The sequence below is a fragment of the Sinocyclocheilus anshuiensis genome, unplaced genomic scaffold (assembly GCF_001515605.1).
Source record: "Sinocyclocheilus anshuiensis isolate Anshui unplaced genomic scaffold, SAMN03320099.WGS_v1.1 scaffold80, whole genome shotgun sequence".
NCBI classification, from domain to species: domain Eukaryota; kingdom Metazoa; phylum Chordata; class Actinopteri; order Cypriniformes; family Cyprinidae; genus Sinocyclocheilus; species Sinocyclocheilus anshuiensis.
In genome coordinates this window covers 2486719-2491738 of record NW_015554102.1, presented here as the reverse complement: position 1 = coordinate 2491738, position 5020 = coordinate 2486719, and positions in this window count along the sequence as shown.

The window sequence follows — 5020 nt, the reverse complement described above, 5'->3', positions numbered from 1 at the left end:
TGAGAGAAATGTTCACATTTTTTCTTGGGATGTGGGAAAAGGTTGTCTAGCCATTTAGATTTATATTGTGCTGTAGAAATAATCTGGAAAATATGCATTCATTTGATGAAATCATTTAATATTAACACTTACAAAATAATCACTGTTTTTCAAATAAGAGCACAGTAATAATTGCATTTAAATTTTTAATGAATACTAGCTTTAATATTAATATAACTGCCCTGTCACTCTATTATTGAGCTTTACATCTGCATTAACTATGCCTGTGAGCACGTACAGATGAAGCGCAACTGCAAATAGCACAAAGCAAAGGCTAGTATTTAAATATTATTATTAATATCATGTTTGCTGTAGACAGATGGTGTGATGAGCGGTCTATGGCCAGTGCAGCCGTACTACACTGTAGAGAGGGAAACTTGAGAGCAGCTCTAGGTACTATTAATACTGCAACACATCACAGCTCAAGCCTCTTATGGCGTGAAACTAAATCCATAAAGCAGAGATGAGAGGTTCAGACAGTGTATGAACTGACGTCAGAAGTGTAACAGCTTTACAGTGGTTAAATTAAGACTCATTTTCACAATAATTGATCCCACTACAGAAGACGTGCAATTACACAAAACGTAATTACAATGAATTTATTTATACAGGATTTTTACTGACATCAACTAAAGTCACACGGTGTGGTGCAATCAAACACGCTTAAAGAACATACAAAAAGCTGAGGGCCAGTGGGCCGATGGTTCCCACGCTGAAGGATAATGTCTTCAAAGTTCTGATGGGACAAACAGCGCATTTCCAGCAGTCCATTTCCATGAAGCACTTCCCCTCAAATGAAGTAATGAGGTTTCTTTACATTTATGCCATACTCTGCCATGGCTGGTGTCAGATCTTCCATTGTCAGCGTGTACTTCTTGTCCTGGGAGGTGTGATGAGAACAGTGTGAATGAGAGATTTTTACAACACATTTTTAACTTATACAAATGATGGCCTGCAGATGAAACATTCATTATCTAGATTTATTGTAGAATATGTTACTGTACTTATCACAATTTGCACACACAAACCTTGGTCTTGTTTCGGGAGCTTCCAGAGGCCGTGCCCTTCATTTTGCAGTGCTGTAGTGCATCGTTTACAATATCTGAGATGAACTTCTGAGACGCCAATGATATGAGACGGATTCTGATAACACAGAATAAAGATGTCAAGGAATATTCATGATGAGGATTTTTAAATAAGTTTTAATATTGGCCTAATGTATTACCAACAATGCAATACACTTCATGACACATGAATGTGTTATTTAAGCCCATTCACAGGACAATACACATCAAGTTTTAAAAATCATTCTACTTCTGTAGGGAGTGTTCTGTGTCCCGTAAGGACAGGGCAATGATATCATTGGTATAATTTCTAAAGTGATTTTTTTTTCCAGCTGATGAATGGTGAAGCATTTAAAGCCAATCTGGCAACGTCTCCAAGATACTTCCAAGAAACCTACCTGAAAAACTATGCGCAAGTGCACTTAGGGCAAAAGCTGCTTTAAACGCAAAGGATGGTCACACCAAATGTTGATTTAATTTAGTAAATAGAAATTAATTGATAAAGAAAATCTACTAATGACATTATGTTTTACAGCTTCCTCATTTTACAGCATTTTTACGCAGGTGCCTAAAACTTGTAACAGTACTGTAGCTTTGCAGTTAGGTTTCTTGGAGCATCTTGGAGACGTTGCCACAGTTCTTCTGGATTTAGCCGGTCTCAGTTTCTTCATGTCATTCCAGACAGACTGGATGATGATCAGATCAGATCTCTGTGTGGAGCACTGGCTGCTGTCATGGAGGCGCTGTTCGGGACGCAGTTGCTGCTGCTGCTGCTGCTGCTGGATGTGGATGTGCTGGATGCGGTTGCTGCTCCAGTCTGTCCGGTTTGCGTAAGGTCCACGTTCATTTTGTCCTGCTTAGTTTGAATATTCCAGTAAACTGTGGCTACTAGACAAAAGTTAAGTCGATACTCATTAATGCGGGTAAAACAGCGAGGTCTGCAATCATTCGCTGTGAGGAGAAAAATATTTACGCTAATACGCTTGAGACGTGTCACGTGACTAACACTTCCGCGCGCAACCACGACGAAAGTCCGGAGGAGCTGCGCCTCACATCTGAACAATAGTTCCGGAATCGATTGCGTTTCCGTTAACATTTATCCAAGCTTGTTTTGTTTTACAACATATCAAGCGCAAATCTTGTAATACAGGTTTTGTGTTCAAGTTACATGTTGTAATTTAGATGAGAAAAACATTTCATGCGGCGACAGAATCAGGGCTTGCAAACAGCTCCATCTAGTGATGGTATTTTGAGTTGGTCACTTGGCATCATACCGTTTAAGGTAATTTACAAAAAAATAAAATAATAATAATTTAATAAACGGGAGTGTTTTAGTCGTGTGCACTTTGGAATTCAAGGTCACATCTTCTCTTTGATAACGGCCCCAGATCCTCAAACGTAAGACTAACAACATATAGTTTTTATTACTTTAAAACAACCAGTTTTATTTGGTGTTTTTTTTTTCATATTGTATTATTTATATAATAATACTATTTGTTTTATATTTATATATTCTATCTATATTATATATTTAATTGTTTATTTTCTAAATCTTTTTCATTTTAGATATAAATGAGTATGATACATAACTGTATAAATCACCAAAACAAACTAAATGTTTCCAAATTAAAAGTATTTTTATTGTCACAAGAATAATTGTACATTTTAGTAAGAAAATCAAAAATAAATGTGCATATTATAGAAGCCACATATCAATATGTATAAACTTACAAGAGTACGATACCATAACCACCAGTTTCAACTGACATAGACGGTGACAGCAAGGTACAGATATGATCAGGATGATTCAAGGCCCTCTCAACCATTGTCAAATCACTGGAATGATGAATTAAACAACAAAAACATGCCATAAGATGAAATTGTGAAATTTAACTACACTGTCATTTTTAGTCTTCCTGGCATTACACTTCACAGAAAAAAATAATCAAATAAAAGAAAAAAAAGTTTAAAAATGTTGTGCTGTTTGTGTTATCTGCATCGGAAGGAGTGTTTTTTTCCCCACAGAAGTTAATACTGCCAAAGCTCTAATGTGATTATTCAGATGTGCAAACAGTAATTATAAAGCCAAAACTGTAAAAAGGGTTTTTACCAATTAATTACGAGTTATTACTTTTTAGTGTTAAAAGTTTTAACACTGTAGATCAGTGATGTTCAATCTAAATTCCAATTAGCTGTGCTCATATTAATTCAAATCTCTGCTGATCAGAAGTATCCTGATGGATTTCAGGGAATGTTGTACTAAAATTAGCTTAACACAGTGTGAGATCATTTGGCACGACAACAATGGAACAGCTAAAACCTCTCCAAAGGAATGACAGAATGGTTTATGGCTTCTAACAGAATGCAAAAGCTGTTTGATTGGTGTCATCAGTCGACTCCTCAATCAATAACATATAGACCACATTCACCCTTTAACAGACAATATTTTCAATACCTTTTAGTGTCACAGTAGATAATAAAAGAAAAAGAACATGTGGATAGCTGGACAGATTGGGAGACAAATATTTATACACCTATTATTTGAATTGAACTAGTGAGCAAACAGGAACATTTACCAGTGACTTGGAACACAAAAACAAAGAACAACATGAAGCACAGCAATCGCCAACATTATTGTCTCCATTATAGAAAAGACTAAAGGGTATTTTGCCTTTACTGATTAGATTGTAATGGAAAACCCTAAGGAATATCAGATACATGGAGAAAAAAAGGGAGACAAGATTGTAGGCAACACAATTCATATTGAGAAAATAAGAACGTTTCTTTTCACAAGACCCCTTTCCATACAAAACTAAAATTATTTTTTGATTTTCATCACATGAAAATATAGATTTGTCTTTATACATAGCATCTCAGTTACCTTTGCCACAGTGTACTGCATGTCACATGACCATAAAAGGTTAAATTCATTACACTTTTGGATGATTTCTTTAGAAATGTTCCCTCATTTTTCAGATGATGTCACAGTAAACTTTGAAACCTATTCTATTTTTAAACTAATTACTTTAATATTAGATCCTATTCAGACGCATGGCATTCTTTCATTTAGATGTTGAATTACATGCACTGGCTCTACAGAAAAGCCATGCGTATTTCATTAGCAAATGAGGTCTATATTCTATGCATGAAAAACTTTTTGATTTTACCTTATCTCACTGAGCATGGGCTGCTCTGCAAGGCTTGTAATTTTGGTCATAATTTTAATAATATTAAGCAACCCAGACTTAGATTTACAGAGTTGACTCTTAAGGGAAAGTTCACCCAAAATAATTAATTCACCCACATGTCATACCAACCTGTATGAATTTCTCTCTTCTCACACCAAAGAAAAACGTCTCAGTGATATTTGTGTTTTTTTAAGGGGGTTCAATGTAGTTCTGGATCCCACGGACTTTCATTATATGGACAAAAACAGTGTAAACTTTTTCCAAAGTAAACCCTTGTGTCCCACAGAAGAAAGCTATTCAGGTTTGGAAAAACACAAGGGTGTGTAAATTATTTTTGGGTGAACTATCCCTTTATATAAAAGCTGAGGAGGATTTCACGCCATCTGTGGTATCTGACCAACCCTATAAGCATGTTACAGTTAACTGTTCAGGAAGCACAAAATACAGGGGTTCAGAGTATAAACCAGGGGTGCCCAAACTCGGTGGACACCGGCCCTCCAGGACCGAGTTTGGGCACCCCTGGTATAAACAGTCAGATGACTATCGACCTCCATCGACATCAAACACACAAGCTGAAGAAATTAAACTGTAATGACTTACTTTTGTAAGGCAAAAGTAAGCCGTTTCAAATTTACAGCCATTTCATGTCATCATTTTGATCTTAAAGACTAATTGTAAGCCTGTGTGTGCCACATTTAACACTGGACAACTTATAGACTAAAAGGGAAC